Raw genomic sequence first — 19,532 nt, 5'->3', positions numbered from 1 at the left:
AAAACGCTTTAAAGTTTTTACATCAATTTCCAAAAGTGATCACAATCAAAACCCAATAAAGTGATCTCTTTGAAATGTATTACATTATTTATTTAACTAATTATTCTCTCCTGTAGCAAGATTCAAACAACAATAAATACATTTAAAAAACTTTTAAGTTAAACGGTTTTTTGATACCCATATTGTGGTGGTCGTGGAAAAATATGTACCTAGTCCGCCATATTGGAACGGCGTCCATCTTGAATTTTAAATTTTGATATAATCATCGTGTTTTACTAGTGTAGCCCTTTCATTTGATACCCATAAGGAAGGTTTTATAATCTTCCTCGTGTATATATATGTGGCAGAGGCTTTCGAAGGTGTATAAATGACCATGTAACTTTGAAAATACAATAATTTCATACAAACAGCCTTTATTTCACACTTCTTCTAGGTTGTTTATCTTCATTGCTGAAGTTTGCACCCTGTATGAAGAGCCTTGGTTGACGAATCAATGAGTTTCCTCTACAGGTCTCTATGATCTGCTTTTTTAAGTACATCTTCATTTTCACATCATCACCCGCACAAACTTGGTGACCGCCCTCGTAGTCTCATTCTATCTACTTATCCTTCGACAACAACCTTATCTAGACTCTCTTTTGGCCTCAGAGCTATATGATCGGGATAACCCAGAATCCGTTTTTAAGATAAGATTAAAGTTATTTAAATGAAATAAAATAAATAATGATAGTTTAATTATTTAAATAAAAGTGCTTTTTTATTTAAAAATAAAACCCCGTTTTTCTTGGTCACGACGTAACTTGGAAACCACTCTTATAAACAATTAAGTAATAATTTGTTGTAATATGTTTTATGAAAAGTAATATTTTTATTTATTTTTCGTATATATCATTAATATCTAAGACAGGATGTAATCTGTCAAACGAGGTAGTAGATATAAATAAAAATAAATAATAAGTATAAAAACCCTCTGTAAACGATTTTACAAGCAATTGTAGCTGTGAGTAGGAAATTATTTTTTATTTGAATGTAATTATGAAACAAATGAACTCTGTATTAGATTGCGCGAGAAAAGGAATTAATTTTTGTTTAATTCCCATCAAATAATATCCCGCGACGCACTCGCCCCGCCGTCCCGTAGTGAATCAAGCGAAGGAAGTCGACCGGGAATCTGTGGCGTGAGTTACGACCCACTTCCGCCCGCCATATTTGCTTTGCACACGCGACTTCCGGTGCCTTGCGTAACTACAGCCTGATAAATGCTTTGTAATCGGCTGCACGGACTTTGTGCGCGGCGTGGCTTGATTAAGCCTTTAATGCTCGTCGAATTACCAGCGGTAAATACGATGTTTATAAAGACTGTGTTTACACCAACTTAATTAATTTATATTAACGGCTCTTTTTACCGAATTGCGTTGTCTCAATGGCTTTGTAATGCTAACTTCGTCATCATTATTTCAACCACATGAAGTTCACTATTGGACCTTGGCCTCACACAAAAGTATTCAGCGTGTCCCGATGACAACTTATATGTGGACACCCCACACGACGACGTTCCGTAGATTTAACTCCAAAATCTGATACACCAAGCGGTTTTGCTCGTAGCTTCACTACTGACATTTCATTTTGTTGATTCGCCGGACCACCAACGCTGATTTACTAATTGTACAGTTGTATGCTTTATTTGATTATATGTATAGATTAAATCTTTAGTACGCTCATTGTCCGCTAGATGGCGCTGTACCATTGCACACGTTTTACAACGCGGCGTTAATGTTTGTCACTGATATTGTTGTTATGCAAAGTGATGATTGCACAAAAATAAATCTTCCGTTGAACTGATCTTGGTGTTTCATTATATATTTAGTTTTCTACGAAATCCGCGTGACGTATATATTCAAATATTTGTACATCAATAACACAATGAATTATTTGTGTAAATAAATAAGGAAAAACTATCAGGAAAAATATGGTTGATGAAATATTATTCCAAAAGTTGGCCGAGATCGCAAGCGACTTATAAATCATTATATATACACAGATCTTTACTCAGCCCTTCGAAAACTACGATTATTAGTGCACGAACGCAACCTATGGGCACAGGAATTTAGTTAACAACGTGTAGACAGTTCGATTTTTAATCGAAATATATTTTTAAAAGGGTGATTATATACTCATTAGTCAACTAAAAGATGTAAGGCTTTTTATGATTTAAATTAACATGTGTAAAATAATCATTCTAAAATATGTTACATTAATTTATTTCTTCTATAAGAATGCGACTATCGAATTACTTTTGAATATAAGGTTGATATTTCAGGAATAATAAAATATACAAAATTATGAAAAAGGTTTTAAGATAAGGCACAGCTTATAAATGAACTGCTTGAACTATTAGATTAGAGAAGTTTACTGAACAACAACGATTTATAAATATACAATTCCTTCGGATCAGAACCGAACCGCTGAATCCACCGAAAACAGGTTCAAAAGACGTAAAATAATATAGTTCAAAACAACTTAATATTTTTATGTATTGATTTTTATTACCTATCTGTGAATAACACCTAAATGTCGTTTCGACACACAGGATGGATTTGAAAAAGGCACGCACCGGTTTTTGTGTGTTTACCGAGCTTAGAATAAAGCCTTCGTTTTATTCACCAGTTTATTCAGTTTGACAGGCTTGCGTTCTGAAAGTTGTTTCGAACAAAGAGAATGTTATACCGTGTAATGATTATAACTCACGCTGAGGATGAGATAGGCCATAACGACTCCGCTTCGCACGCCCGGGAGCGAACGAGCGATCTGGATACGGGCTTATGGTAATGACATGAGACTACGAGACCCCGATAACGTTCGTTGGAACATCCTCACGCCGAAGGGACTTACCACTAACACTAGGTATTAAGTCCTAGCTCGTCGATATGTTCATAAATTCACTAGAATCTTCAGTATAGATATAATAATTCGTTGTCGACTTAGCCCATCGACGCCTACTGCAAAGCAAAACCCTGAGATATCTATGTATGTGGAATGGAACGTTATAGTGTACGTGAATAGGAACGTTAGATGGTGCGAGGGAGAGGCGTGTAACAGGAAGGTAGACGGACGACGTTTGAACGACGAAGGAAGCGCGCGCGGTTTAGGTTAAGAGTTCTTTTAGAATAAATGTTTGTGCTCCACGAAGGAGTTTAAAGTCAATCCCTGCATCCCGATTACCACATGTATACAATGATCGCCACGCTTGGGAGGCGGTTTGGTGATCAGTATGATATTTTGTTACGAAGAGGACGCTGCTGCTTATTCTCTGCACACTTATAACAGGTTGTCAAATATCTCCCTTCCGCTTTGTTGCTCTTTATTCAATGCTTTATAAAAAGTGTTACAGTGATCGGATTTAATTCAAATATGCGCCGTTTTGTTCGATAATCTGTTTCCATCTAGACGGCAACTTCATAATACCTCCCTCGTAGAAGCCCCCCTCCTTATTTGCGAAGAACTCGGACAGCCACTTTTCACAAACCTCTTTTGAGTTCAACTTTACACCACCAAGGGCGTTCGCCATGGACAGGAACAGGTGGTAATCACTTGGCGCTATGTCCGGGCTATATGGTGGATGTGATAAAACCCCCCATCCGAGCTCCCGTAGCTTCTGACGAGTCATCAACGAAGTGTGTGGTCTGGCGTTGTCCTGGTGGAACACTATACCCTTCCTGTTGGCCAATTCTGGACGCTTCTGGTCGATCGCCTGCTTCAAGCGGTCCAGTTGTTCGCAGTAGATGGTAGAATTAAGCGTCTGGCCATATGGGAGTAGCTCATAGTGGATGATTCCCTTCCAATCCCACCGAACACACAGCAAAACCTTCCTGGCCGTCAATCCCGGCTTGGCCACTGTTTGGGACGATTCACCGGCCTTCGACCACGACCGTTTTCGCTTGATATTTTATATCTATATATATATATATTCATTTAACGAGTTCAGAACTAAAATGAAAAGTCCAAATAAATTTAGACATCCACGGCTGAAAAATAATGAATTAATTGATGTTATCATTCATTAGACAAGGCCTGCTCTTAAATATCTTACAACGAAAAAGATATAACAACTGTTTATTCCTTATTTTAGTCGGATGTACAACATCCGTACACGATTGAAATCCATTTTACCCGTACTTAGCGTTTCACTTCTAGTTTTATAGTGCAAATAGCTAAGACGTGAAATAAACTTAGGAGTCTTCAAGTTAAAAGTGAATAGGTATCTTCTAGGTAAGCATGTAGCATTGTAGACCTGGTCGCTTAACATCAGGCGAGACAGACATAAAACACTTTTCCCATAAACGTTAAAAAACTGTTTCAACCTATAGGCGTCTAATACTAAGCAAAGATGTGCCTCAAAAATATTTATGGGAAGATACTCGTATACCATAATCGCTATGGCTAGCAGGCGGGTTGGTGATCAGTGTAGTCCTCTAAAAACTTATTGATGCGCAGGGGCGTGCTTAAAGTGTGAATTATATATAATTGTATTCCGAGTATCAAAATATATATATAATACTAGCTGATCCCGCAAACGTTGTTTTGCAAAAAAAATATTTTTAATTTTCAATTTAAAAATAAGGGTTGATGGTAGAAGGGTGAAAATTTAGGGTTGTATGTATTTTTGTATGTTGTATCATAAAAAAATAAAAACAAAAAATTTCGTCAAAAAAAAATTTAAGGGTGAACAACCCTTATCACTTAGGGGTATGAAAAATAGATAGTAGCCGATTCTCAGACCTACTGAATACGCATATAAAATTTGGTCAAAATCGGTCAAGCCGTTTCAGAGGAGTTCAAGTTCGAACACCGTGACACGAGAATTTTATATATTAGATTATGCTATATATAATATTATGTTAACAATAAAACCATGAAATATAATGGCCATTAAATACGTTATATTTCATTTGCATAAGCTTTCCAGTGTCCATTATTTATCTTATCGCACATCGCATTCAAATTGGTAAAGTGCGTAAATATTTACGTAGATTACTAGATAATGCATTGTATTAATATTTTGAATTAGTTAATTATTTACGATACGTGGAAATAGTGTATGTGTATTTTAAACTGATTTAATTTTAATATAGTATTAGTTTATAATATACAATGAATGCATACGTAAGCATATATCAGACGTTGATTTTATGTTATTATATATAAAAGGAAAGTAAAACCATTTTTAGGGCTTTTAAGTGGTTGTTATATTAGTTTTTAAGTTAGATATAAAAAAAAAGGAAATTATTGTAGTTGTTTGTTATTAATATGTGAAATCAATAAATAAAGTAATCAATTTGAAACACTTATATTGTCTTATCGGACGATTAGTTAATTTACTTTCTCTATAGAACTGCGACAAGCCATTAACTTTCTGTCGGGGCGACAAATGTAAGATAGATGAATATATAATTTAACCAGGCCAGCGCAGCCTGGGACATCCAAGATAAACAGACAACAGAACAGAAGATGATGGATAATTACAATACCGTCACAGGCACGCAAAGTGCATAATATATCCACGCAAGCCGCTTCCAAGTGGTTCTTTTATAATTCTAGGTTAAGTGACTAGTTTTGAACATCTCACGGCTGAAATGACCGTGATAATGATGAAATTTCCTCTTTGTGAAGTAAGAAAACTGGTATAAAATTTTCAAGTGTGAAAATAATACGGTTGAAATAAAGGAAATTCCTTACCAAACGACTACTGTGCTGAAATTTTGGCATGAAACGCTGAAATAATTTCCATTAACTGTTTCGGGAACACGTAAAACGTATCAGACGTAACAATAAACGTAATGTAACACGAAAAATACGATTGAGACGAGACGCGATTTCACGAAGATGCTACTTCGTTATCTCGGGGCAGTGACGTCAAAATCCTTGATAACACGTGGACAATTTTCATGGTTTTGATGTTTATTGAATTTTTTTAAATTAAGTTTAATTGTTTATATTAAACATGTACATAAAAAATTTGATTATTAATCTTCAAGACTAAATTTACAAATGCGTATTTAAAATCTTTTGTGCAGAGTTCTGAAATACTAGGTTTTTGGATCGTAACTTACAATTTTTCGAAATACTATAGAAAAACAGTTCATCAATAGTACAGAACAAATGGTACAAAATATGCAGGGACAAATTGTGAATAAAAATTTATTCTAGTACATAATATTTGTAATTTTGAAAACGTTTTTTCTTACTATATTATCCATACGTTATTTATTAATTCCGAAAGTTTGATTTTTAATAGATCATCAATTAGTCCTACGTCCCCAAGATGCAGAGGCAAAGGGCGTCCACAGTACTTCGCCATCCCGAGCGGTCTCAAGCCTCGCGCTTTACTTCGCTCCACGTCATTCCAACTGCCTTCACTTCTGCAGTGATCGTCCGCCGCCAGGTTTGCTTTGGGCGGCCACGTCTTCGCTTTCCTTGAGGATTCCATTCTAGGGCTTACTTCGGTATGTGATCAAGACTTGCGGCGTTTGATCTGCTGGTCGATCGGCATATCACCGCAGCGTTTCCAGAGATCTACGTTGGAGACTTCCTCAGGCCAGTATATACGAAGACGAGAACGAAGACTTGGAGCCGACGCGAGATACCTTTGGTGACCTTCCACGTCTCGCATCCATATAGAAACACGGTTTTCACATTGGACCGGAATATTTTATGCTTAACTCTCATATTCAGTTTCCGTGATTACCGTACAGAACGGAACCATCCGAAAGATGCCTTTTTTAATAGAACGAATCAAATATTAACTGACAGCAAATGGGCTATATATTCACCCCTTTTTATATATCTAACCAACCGCTCTGTATATAAAATATTGACGAAAATGAAATAACACATAAAGAAGTTGTCAAATTTCGACTGTGTCCATTTAAAATGATATGCAATATTATCGTTAAGTCGTAGAAGTAGCGTAGAACATGCCTTTCGTAGCACATTTCGCGTAGCAGAGCTTGCCAGGTGTAGACGCCAAGATCGCGGCTATAGAGCGGTCGCGCTGGAAAAAACAACAGACATTACACACATCACTTCCGGTGCGGTTCACTCGTCCGGAAATATTCGCTCATTCCGGCCAAAAAAAATAACCTAAGCCTTCCCGTAGGCGCCTGTATCACGACGTAACATATGACGCTCTTTGGTGAGCGCAACATAATATATTACACGCGAAATGTATTATGTAAATATGCGCCACATTGAACCAAAGAAACTTGGCCGCTTCTAGCGCGTTACACGTATAAATCAGGTTTACGTAAACGTTTTGGGGGGCGGGGAGGGGATGAGTCGCGCGGGGGGTGGAGGGTTCGCAGGGGGATTATAGATGTTTGTTTCCCGTTATGAAAAACTATCTCTCATATTGTTAGTCACGATTGAATTGTTAGTACTTAGTGCGTCGATGTCGGGGCCGTGCCGACGCCTTTTAATGTAACATTCCATACTAATACGGGCTATAGATGCGGCTCCGAACTAAGTTTTTTCTTTTTAAAGTAACAGGTAAGTGAATATCTTTAGATATGTTTTCAGACTTTTTTTGTGGATAGATTTAGATTGCATTTCGGTCGCCAAACAATACTACTAAAAATAATTTGTTACTTTTCTCTAGGGAATTTATATATATATAGCCGTCTATGTTTGTCTATCTTTTGATACTCAGATATCATGTTACATAAACTTTTTAAATTATAGTATTATTTATAACTTTACATTACCGTGGGTGGACCAATATGACTGTCTCGTCACTTTGTGAAAAGTTTCAACACAAATACTAAAACATTATTTGAGTTATAATTTTTTTACATCATTTTATCTATAAGTAGAGGTCCACTAGGTTACCCAGAGGATGAAACTTGATATCGTAGGTCAAGCGTTCGATTCCCGGTATATAATCTTATATAATTCACACTTTGTGCTATAATTATTTAGGATTGTCACAGCTCACAGACAAGTTACAAGAGGATGAGCAGCACCGTTCTCTGCGTGAGACAAAACGATTATGGTAAATCCCCCTTTAGATTTCTTTGAGGGAGGTCTATACCTTGCAGTGGGTGCCTAGAGGCTTAACCCTTAATAGCCTAGAGTTTCAATTTTGATACCAATCTTTTAAACCGAATGTTCACATTACTATTAGTTTTTTATAGGTATGTGGTACGTATTTTACTGTTGTATAATATTCTTTCCAACGAAATTAAAACAAAATCTAATATCATTATTGTTTTATTTTATCTATGAGTAGTATGAATATTAGAAAAATTACTTTCGCATATCAGGCTACTAAGGGTTAAGCGACGATTTTATAAATACTGTATACATATGTGTAAAAAACTACGGTATTCTTATTACACCTTATGCACATTTTTATTAAGCTTTCATTGTTATTATCTTATGTTTGACATATTTATGAATACAGTCCATAAATGTAACCGTATAGTTCCGGTAAAACAAATTGTTTTTTTTAAATATGGCTGAGTTGACAAGAGAACCAAACAAACATTGTTTTCAGTCCAATTTTTTCAACACACTGTAAGGCCTAGGCCTACTCCGTAGAAATCTATCGGGGGATAAACTATAATCGCCATGCTTGGTTCGCGGGTTGAGGATCTGTGTGGTAATATAGTCTCAGATCAACGCGATTTTTTTAATTCCTTAATAGTTTGAATATAGTTTCTTATGCGAATATATTGTGGCATAGTATTTCGTAGCGCCTTATAAAATTGAAGACTCAACCTTCGAATAGAAGCTACAGTCCTGTAACAGCTAGGCAACTACTCATAACAACATAACACGTAGCAGCGGTGGTGTTGCTTGGAGCTTTTACAACATTTCCGCCGGCTCCCTCTTTATCCACGCGTGATAAAATCGTCCCTGGATCATATTAGTTCATCATATTTTGTTATATATTACAATGGCATTAAGTTCTTTTTTGCATAACCGTTAACTTACGTGATCTTAATGTAATTTAGTACGAGAAATGCTCTGCGTTTATAGTTGCACGAAAAAAATCTCTTTCTTTATGAGCACTGGATTGTTTTTATGTTTATCTCACTGAATTTTTTAACAAACAAATTTATTTTATTTTTAAATGTCGTCTTCGTAGTTTAAGTTCTAGCCTACTGCGAGGCATAAGCATCCTCGAAGATATTTATAAGGAATATAGCATAAGTCGCCATTTTAGCGATCGTTGTAGGAAGACTATGCCTTTCAGTTACTGTTTATCATCTGAAAAGAATATTATTTTTTATATATCAATGATTCAAGTCAAAGAAATAAGAATGTAAATCTTTTAAATTTATTAACAACATCTTAACCATAGATACAGTGACATATAGAATCGCACCTTCCTGTCCATCTTTCTAAGTATGGTTTTGAGTGCAAATTCGCCAATATCAAAACTTTCTCTAGTGCTAGCCAGGTTGCACATTGACATCATTGGTAAAATACTTAAAAAGATTATAGATCGATTTTAGACGAATATTTTAATTTTTTTGTATAATTATCGTATTTTCATTTCTTTATTCGCTTTTATTTCGTGTTACCTTAATTAATATTTCGTATAATTATTTGTTTTATGTTGAATTTACTAGTAAAAAATTGTTGGTTGTAAATATATTATATATCACATATTAACGACATATATTTTCGAATAAGTGTAAACAGTATATTTTTCTATAAAATAACTAATAAGTCGCAAAATTAAATATAGATTTTATAAGAAGTTCCATCTTATGATCCTCATTATGAGTACTCAGCTAAGACAATATGACTGAGGAGAAGAAAGAGATTGATAGTATGTGATTAAGTTATAATTTGGTGCATCGCTGCGATTCAGTGCTCAGCGACTTGGGAAATGTTCAGTTGTAAAGATCTCACAGTGCTCGCAGCAGCTGCGGTGGAAGACAATCTAATGGAGACACATCGCAATATATTACTTGTTACGCGCACCGAGCGGGATAATGCACCGAGTAATGCACTTATAAATAAAGAGAAATTGCACTTCCGTGTTAAAGAAGCGAAATGTCACTTACATTCTTTACTGATGCTAATGTTTTTAGAAACAAAGCATCGGGACGTGCTTTTGTTTTTATTGCACTTTTTATCTATTAACACTTTTTTGAAGACCATAGATAATAACTAAAAAAAGAGGTACCAAAAGCTATGGTACGAGAAGCGGTATTTTCGCTAGAAGCGATCTCTACCAGACAACTATTAGATGGAGATGATAGACGTGAAGGAGAGGGCAGTTAAGGGTGTACGTACATACACACACATACATTACTATGCACACATATGTACAAACATACTCAAATATATATATATAGGCGATGTAATGATTTCTTTAAAATAAAATATGGTTATTAACTCTAATTAATAATTGCCCGTGTATATATATATATATATATATATATATATATATATGTGTGTATATATATACACAAAATATTGTTATAAAGAAAAACACCATTTTTTTTCGAAACATTACTATTACTGTGTTAGTATAATACATTAATATAAAACCATTAAATCATATAAAGAATATTGTAATTAATCTCCGTTGGCTGCAATACAGTTTAAACGTTCAGACCAAATTATCAATAGCAACATGCTCTTTATATGGAAAAATTCTTCGCTGACAATCGTATGGATTGTTTTAGACTCTTAATTGTCTTAGCGTTTAGATCAAGCCTTATTCTCTATAACTGACTATGAGTCCAGTGGATTATGATCAGGACTGGATAATGGTCAGTCTTCAACTCTGATGTAGTCCAGAGTATTCATTTATAACCAAGATGTGTGGTTTTAGATTTGTGACTCACCACCGAGATTTGCTAAAAGGACTATGCTTAGTTTTCGAATACGGTGTTGTTAAGAGACTTAACTACCTTCTCATTATTCGTATATTTATACACTTGTCCCGATGTTTTGATACTCATCATCCCTCATAGCTAACATTGTACCAAACCATCACTGAAGTCGGATAATGCTCATGTTTTACTCTGTTAACTAATTGGAAAGCTTCTTTAGAGCTTTCAGCATAAAACATCAGACATTTTAAGAAACATAATAATCGTAAATTTTATTTATTAAATCTCAATGGTCAAAAAATTCTGGGTAATTTTAATACACAAACAAAATTATCAAAATGATTATTATACCGTTTCGAAGCGGCTTATATCTACCTTATTAGCCGTAACATGTCTGACCGGAACCTTGAAGCCTCAGCTGTCATATGTTCCGCGCGATATGTGGTCTACCCAATGCCACTGCAGCTTACCTAACTGATGAACTGCGTTCATCTACTAGACTTCATTTGTTTATTTATGGTCTCCAATTTTGGGGACCTCTCGTCCTTTCCGCCGTGTATAGAGCAGGGACGTGACATTTGGGCAAATTATCTTTGTAAATTTTTAAATATTTATTTAGGTATTCCTTCCATCCATCATAATATCCTTTATGGCTACCTTTGTTTTTCACACCTTCTATCGTACATGGCTTTTCTTCCTTTATTTATGAAAGAAAAGGACCAATATACAGCTACTTTCGCTATGCAGCAGTAGTCGTGCAATAAAGTGCACCGTCTGCCAGCCCGCTGATAAATGCGCATGCGGCAAACAATGTGAATTACACAACTACCACCGTTAAATTACTCAACACGTGTTTCACCCCTTCACGGGACATCCTCAGGAGTTATGTTACACCGATTAGTGTCAAACAAAGAGTGGCCACTCTGTGTTTGACTGCTACATGGCGGAAGTAGCTATATATTGGTTCATTTCTTGCTTAGAATGGACTTCCACAAAATAACGCCTGAATTAGATATTCCTTCATTTATATTACTTTATCATAATTTTATACTTTATTTCTAGTTTTATCAATTAGAGTTAATATCCATACTTTATATTAAAAAAATCATTACACCGCCTGTTTTGTTTTTTGTATGATTTTTATCAATAGTTTTTTTTTATTTTCTGCGAGTCTTGCTGACCCTTTCAAGACTTTATTAGCTTTGTTAATAGACAAGTAATAACACGTCAAAGTATTATTTGGCGTGTTGCGGTATATAACAACTACCGATGTTCCAAGAACATATAAGACGACAAGTATAACATGAATACTCTTGCCCGTTACAAATTTTCGATCACCGGCACCGCGAGATGTATTTTATTACGAGTTAAGAGTCAAGTGAAGCGGGCGTGAAGGCTCACTCCTCGAATTAATTTCGGAACACGAGTAGTTGGTATTCCGGCGGGCGCGGTAAATCACTGGAGCAAGTCCACTAAGACAAGTTTAATTAACTCCGGCAAAGTTATTACGCGAGAGCACATCAAGGTCGGCGGTCGGAAGCCGACGAGATCGGGATGACTTCTTTGTATCGCTGCCTCCTAAGTTATTATTGTGTCTCATATCAACTTATGATTACCTATTACATAATGTATGACCTTATGTGAAAACCTTAATATATCTTCGTTCAGCTTACCGGACCTTCTCAAGAAAGAATCTTTTGATGAGTTGGCCCGGCACATTGTCCTAAATCTCAAGGCATTTAACGGTCTGTAGCGCTTGGGCAGCGACTTAAATAAAATAATGTAGTAACTAATATATAATTGTGTATTCCAAATTGTATTGTTAATATGTATAAATTTTAGCTGTATTTACCCGTAAGTGAAAATTGTGTAAAAAAAAAATAATAATAATATAAAACGCTGTCGTGCCTCGCAGCTGGGAGAAGAAAGATCCGTATCAAATAGCGGCAACCCTCTCCTAACTGTCTGCGTTTAGTTAAAGCGAAAGATAAATACTGTAAAAAAAAACACCAGCGATACAAATTAGAATTAATAAAAAAAAATTACATAATGTACTAAGATATAGGTGTTAAAGTTATGGTTGTTGAATGATAATTACTGTTTGGAACATCCTAAGGGAAAGTCAATGGTTTCAGATATATCAAATTACGTAATGACAATACAATAGAGAGAATATCCACAAAAGAACCAAGATTACCGACGTACCTCAAATAATTGATCGTATACAGTGGCAGTGTGCAAAACATATCGCTCGTGCCACCGATGTCCGTTGGGGCCGAATGGTTCTCAATTAGCTACCACGTGCCTATAGAAGCGACGTGGGAAAGCCCCCAACTAGATGAAAAGAAGACATAGTTGAAGACCAAAATCGCTGGACGCGGGCAGTGCAGGAGCAGTCATGGTGACGATTTTATGGGGGAAACCTTAGCCTTTCAGTAGGCTTCCATCGACTGAAAAAGAGAGTATAGTAAAAAATACGTTATCAAAAATTAATTATTATTTATTATCTCTCCCTGGAGATTTTGTACTGCCAGAAGTTTACACGCCTAATTATATTATGTCTTTTTCTAGGATTCACAAAATAGGTAACTTGTTTGTGGGCCACCCTGTACACAATACACTACTATTCAATGTCTCTTGATTATTATGGAATAAATTTAAGTAATACTATAAACAAAAATTTAAAAAAAATTGTAAATCGTACAAAGATTTGTCATTGATTTAAGCTATGACTAAGTCTAGGATTACACATGCTTGCCTAAAATAAACCTATTCACTCTTGACTTGAAGACTTCTAAGTTATACTTGGAAGCTACAACGCCATTAGGTTATTGCATACCTTGACTCTTCGTACTATAAAAGCAGTATTAGACCGATTAGTACGTGTTGAAGTGATTTCAAGCATGTAAGGATGTCGTGAGCTCTTGCGTATTATTGACCGATTTAATAAAAGAGATTGGGGAATTATACTCCGACGCACACACTCCAAAATGCAATCTATAGAAAATTCATAAACTGACAACTTTTTGATGCTCAAGGCTTAAATAAGTTTATCACTTTCATGTAACAAACTTCGAAATATAATATTTGCCTTTTGTACACAAGCACAATACACAATAAAAAACCAATATACATACACAACCCTTTCCGCATTTATGCTAGCTTATATCTAAACGCCAATAACTTAATAAAACACAATAAAATTGTGAAAAGTCTCCACAAATGAATAAACAAACTATATTAAATTATAAATAAACAAGATTTTACACTTTCGTAACAGTGATGTTATGGAACAACATAAGCCTGAAAATAATCTAAACTAAATGCGTATAATTTGAATAAATGACCTCTAAAGTAATGTGCTTTTACACCGCAATACGAGCAAACGAAGAAAGATTAAGGGAACAGTAACAGAACTTAAAATGCCCCATTTCAGATGACCCACGGCTCGGGAAAGCCACGAATAAAATTTCACTCGCTCCCCAGTTGATGTCGGCACACAGCGCCGCCGGTAATAAAGGGTGTTTCATTATCTGGAACACGGCGGCCGGTGTAACGTGCCCGGGCCAACGCAATACTGCCCGGTGCGGGGAACCTCCGAGAACACACGGCGCGATAATTGGATCCGACCAAATTATTATTTCTTTCGACTATTAACACCACGTTTTTCAATAATAACTTAATTTTTGAAATCGAAATACAATCAAGAATTTATTTACGTAAAAAACGTTGTTCGAGAATATCTTTAAAACTTATAATGAAAATATTAATTTGATTGTGTGTACGAAAGGACTAAGGCGTTCATCAATAAAGACATAAAAATGATTGAGCGTTGTAATCAAGGAGTAATAGCCCAGCGGTGGACTGAGATTTGCGAACGTCGCGGTTTCGATATCCACGATATTTGTGCATTACACTGCTCACAATTTTCCACAGGATGGACACCGTACCATAATACAAAATTGCAATCGTCAACCTTCCTTTCAAGTAGGTCAAGAAAGTATACCGCCGACGTATAGCGCCATTAATATCTCTGGGAAAGACCTATGTCTTGCAGTGAGCGTGTATAGACACGCTCACTGCAAGACGCTAAAACGACGATTAAACTTTTGAATACATTGAAGAGATCGGAATTTTGCAAATGTACTAAAATAAAATTGATATTAGACTATCTGCGTGTAGCGATTTCGTTCGCGTGAAATTTAAAAAGTATATATATTTAGTTTATTTTGTTTTCAACAGAATCTATTAAAACAAATAGGAAAGGTTTGGAGTTACCTTCTACATTGAAATGAATATATTATTACTTAATTAAATATATAACAAATAATATAGTACATTGTAATATTTCATATAATCCATAAGTATACTTTTAAATATTTTAGAGAAATAAAAGAAAAAGCGGTCGATTTTATTAATCAAATGGCAGTAAAAAACAGAGTTGGTTAAATACATATCTGAAAGAAAGCTATTTAATGGAATCAGGCGTTACCTCGCGGAAGTCCATCCTAAGTAAGAAAAGGACCAATATTTAGCCACTTCCGCACATGCAGTGGTAGTCATGCAATGAATGCACCGCCCGCCAGCCCGCTGATAAATGCGTATGCGGCAAACAATGCGAATCACACAACCGCCACCGCCAAATTACTCAACACGTGTTTCACCCCTCCACGGGGCATCTTCAGGGATTATGTTACACCGATTATGATTTTGAGGCTAAATAGCGTTTAGAACACATGGCCGCTAGAGCCTTAAGATTCTGGAGTGAAGATCTTCTCCATCCAATTTTGGATACTGGCCTTCGTCAAAGATAAATAAAAAATAATATGTTACAGATGTCAAAGTAAGTGCCCGTATGTTCTCTATAACTATCAGAACATAAGGCTGCACGAAAAGCTCCCGGGGCGGGCGGCCGGCCACACTACGTGCGGTGAGCTTTAATTACGCACTTAACGGCGGCCCGACGTCGCGTCGTAATGACGTCACTGCCGGTGCTCGCGTAGCTCATGATTACGCACTAGTTTTTGGTGAGCTCTTAAATGGGCAACAAATAGCACCAGTGCCCAACGGAGCTCACAGCCCGTGTACTAAAGTGTTATGTTACTTTTATTTATAAGGTCACTGACGTAGCTCAAAGAATTGCTCGTATGAAGTGATATACTATAAAGGCCATTGGAATCGAAAGGTTTAAGAAATATTATAATGCATCATATTTCAGTGTGATCATTTTATAAAGGGTGATGAAAAATAAGTGTAAATCTTTAAAGTTTTATAACAAATGAGCTGTACATTCATTCCTTTAAAGCTTTTATACCTGTAACAAATTACTCTGTATAACTTTAATAAAAAATGCTAATACTAATAAAAATGTAAAAATAACAACTAATTTTGGCGGTGTTTTGTGACGCACTTTAGATAATTCTAGCAGTTTTATTGTCTAAGAAATGTCTATTACACAGTCTAAACCTTCTCCGGCATCTTTGCTGTGGTAGTTACACTGAACATATCTTATTTAAAGTCTCCCTGGGCTTGCTGTGGTGGAAAATAGTTTTCCATTTTAATTTATCCCGAAATTGAAAGCGTCAACGCTCTTGGATGTGTTATATACTTTAGCCTTTTTCTAGATAGCAATCGAAAATCTTATTACTCGATTATAAAAGTTTTTCGCACAGAGTACAGAGTTTCAAAGTTAAATCAATTGGCTTTCAGAAGTGCGTTCCACTTCGAAAACATGTGCGACTTCTTCGTAAGTAATGTTTTAGTGATATTTTTTATCTTACTTAGTTTAGTTTTATTTTAACTCGATATTTTGAATTGTTTTTTTAGCCAATGCTTTTAATTGAATCAATTATTAATTATGAAACAAACTGAGCCGGCTGGACTCACTTTTACGTTTTCATGCATTTTTTTTTTTGTTTCGCGCAAAACTCGACGATGGCTCGACCAAGTCGTCTAAATATTTTTAAGTTTTTGTTAAGGTGCATGGAAGGTTACTAAGAGACAAATTCGGGATATATTCTGTACGAATTGCAAAGTAAATTATAATTCCTTTTCATAGCTGTCAAATATATAACTTCAATAAACAAAATTCATATTGTAAAGTTTGTCGGGACTAGTTGATATTATAAATTTCTTATCTTTCTTGATTATCGAAGGTTGTGTCCATCTTGAATGCTATCTACAAGGCCATGGGGTTTCCAATTATTGACTTGACATGATCAGACCAGCGGGTTATTATTTGTCTCGATATTTCAGCCCATAGACTTCTACTACCTCCATATGCCTCCCCCAAATATATCCACGAGGAGATATACCATAATCGCCACGCTCAGCAGGAGTATTGGCGATGGCAGTGTGGTATTATGGTACGCATAAATCGCTGCTGCCGATTCTCTGCAAACTTGTTTGTGAGCAGTGGCGACCCTATATTTATTGAATAATATTTAAGAACCTATCTAAGAAATTGAACCCGCGACCTATAATCTCAAATCCCAGTCCTTTGCCGTTAGGCCATCACTTGATCAAAATATGAGAATCAAAATAAAGTGTAAAAAGACGGGCAGTGACAATTCTTTATAAAAAAGAAAAGGACTATATTTAACCACTTCCGCACATGCAGTGGTAGTCGTGCAACAAAGTGCACCGCCCGCCAGCCCGCTGATAAATGCGCATGCGGCAAACATGCGGCAAACGTGTTTCACCCTCCCTCCACGGGGCATCTTCAGGAGTTATGTTACACCGATTAGTGCCAAACACAGAGTCCTTTATAATTAATACACAAAGTACAAATTATAAAAGATTGTATCCTGGGAATCATACATATGATTTACGATCGCAAGTCTTAATTTTCCTGTTAATTGTCTATTTGATCTTTTTCCACCTATCATTCTTTAGTATATTATTTTCAAATAATCTGATTGTCTGCGAGCGATGTGATCAAAATTATTCATTGACATTTTTCGAAGAGGCTAATTCTGATCTTGTCTTGGATATACTTATCAGTATGTATTGTTGTGGTGTTCGTATAGAATGTTTAATGCAATTGAATTTCGTAACAAGGCTTAATGAGTCATAGGTTTTTGTCATTGAATTTTCAAGCGACACGTCTACGCGATACGCTGTTCGGTTTGTTCATAATTCGTTGAAGCTATTTCCGTCCGCGGCTTCCGGTGCGATTCGTTTATGATGGTTAGTTTCGGGGACGGCCGGGGCGTTCGTGTTTTATTTCGACATAGATCAACTTGACCCGATTAGAGTCGCGTCGTGGAGAGCGTCTATTAGCGCGGTTGGTTGAATACACACGGGGGACACTTCCTGGATACGTTCGGTGCGCTCGTCTGCGATGTGATGATCTAAATATGTTTTATTTTTTAATGATCACGAATACATTTTTTACGTTTTGTTTGCCTATCTACAAATTGCATTTCTTCCATCTTATATAAACGTTTATTTCCACTCAGGATCGATTACTTTGATGAAATGTACGTCATAAAACAAGAGCGACAAGAACTCAATCATGTATCAAAATTTATCACAACTATAAGTAAATTAAAATTCAAAATATCTTCATTCAAGACGGAATTTACAAGCGCTTTTAAATAGTCAATTACATAACATTATAAGCAGTAAGTTACCACCTGCTTGCAATGGTAATCTGTTGAGAAAAGCCGACTAGAAACTAAACATTTGCTCTTTTAAATGAAATTTAGAAATATTTTAATGTATAAATTATAAAATGTACATAAGTGAACAAAAAAGTTCCATACATTTAGATTTTTTTTTTTTAAATGACCCCCGCTGTTGGGGGCCTCTCGTACCCCTATCTGATTTTTAGGACAGGGACCTTTTTTTACAAATATTTTTTCACAAAGTTTTTTATTTCCATAATCATCTGTCATTCATCTTATTATCTTTTATTCTTTTCTCTCTATCATGTTATATTTCTTTTCTTTTATGCCCTTTTACTCTACTCTTCTTTCTTTCATATACATTTAGATTAACTAATAAACTCTTGAATGCTATAGCATAAGATTTGTTAAATAATATTCTTTTAATTATTGATTTAATACTATGGAAAAGGAATGTCTGAAATGGTATAATATTGTCCATACGTATCACTTTCACAAAAGTGTTCTTAAAGCATGTTTTTTTTTATTTATGGCCCCCGCTATTGGGAGCCTCTCGTATTCTCTATCTGGTATGGGACAGGGACTTTTTGTTTTAATTTATTTAGTTTTTCACAATCTTTTTTTATTTTCTTACTCTTCATTTATACATCTTAAGATCTTTCATTCGGTTTTCTTCCACATTTCTTTTTTCATTCTCTTTCGCTTTGTGACCTTTCATTCCTCTCTCTGCGTGCAAGTGTTAGTCACCTCCTGAAATAAGAGAAACTAGACTAGATTTACCAAATGTAAAATCGTGTGTTCTTAACAGTTCATCCCGTGTGCGTCTATTGCATCCACGGGATCACCGCTCAAGTACCAGCGACTAGCACTTCACGCACTTTACAATCTACCTTCTTAGTTACGTAACAAAACAGGAACAGTAGGCAGACGTAAACATCTCGTGTGAGTCTTGTCAATCGTGTTATTCAATTCACTGCCCAAATAGCTCTGGCAATGACAAGCACTTTTGCAGATATTAATCCGCACCATCGTCCATTTTTTCGGTGATTAACAC

The sequence above is a fragment of the Battus philenor genome, unplaced genomic scaffold (assembly GCF_028537555.1).
Source record: "Battus philenor isolate CCGP_79_NKW_IND1 unplaced genomic scaffold, ilBatPhil1.0.hap1 SCAF_7, whole genome shotgun sequence".
NCBI lineage: Eukaryota > Metazoa > Arthropoda > Insecta > Lepidoptera > Papilionidae > Battus > Battus philenor.
This window is presented reverse-complemented; position numbering follows the sequence as displayed.